The sequence below is a fragment of the Carlito syrichta genome, unplaced genomic scaffold (genome assembly GCF_000164805.1).
Source record: "Carlito syrichta isolate Samal-C Ts95f unplaced genomic scaffold, Tarsius_syrichta-2.0.1 Scaffold305629, whole genome shotgun sequence".
Classification (NCBI taxonomy): domain Eukaryota; kingdom Metazoa; phylum Chordata; class Mammalia; order Primates; family Tarsiidae; genus Carlito; species Carlito syrichta.
In genome coordinates this window covers 18410-19001 of record NW_007249725.1, presented here as the reverse complement: position 1 = coordinate 19001, position 592 = coordinate 18410, and positions in this window count along the sequence as shown.

The following is a 592-nucleotide window of genomic DNA, read 5'->3' as shown; positions in this document are numbered from 1 at the left end:
AAAAAAAAAAAACAAAAAAACAAAAAACGTTCGCCCATTTCATGAGTGATTTACAGGAACAACCTGCCCGCACTGCGCTAAGTGTTCAGCAGTTTTGGCCCCAGATGGCTAACTCCTGTGTCCCACCCTCCCAATTCACCGAATCGTGCCCCTGAGCGAAGTTTTTTGTTTTCCTGGATGAAAACAGTGCCCGGAGGGTTGTGGCTCGGGATTCTTTTAGTCAACCGTAAAATGAATTTTAGAGTGGCCAGCAAAGTGTTTAAACAAAGTTTATTAGCGAGAAGGAGGGAAGAGAGGACAGGAGAGAGTTTCCTGCTAGAAAGGCTGGCATGAGCCGGGCTGGGTGGCTCAGCCTGTAATCCCGCGCCTTGGGAGGCTGTGAGTGGATTACCTGAGTCCGCGGGTTCAAGACCTGCCTGGGTAACTTGGCGAGACCTCATCTCTACAATAAATCAAAAAATTAGCCGGACGTGGTAGTGCGCGCCTGTAGTTCCAGCTACTTGAAAGGCTGAGGCGGAAGGATCACCGGAGCCCAGCAGGTTGAGTCTGCGGTGGCCAGGAGCGGCCACTACACTCCAGTCTGGGTGACAGA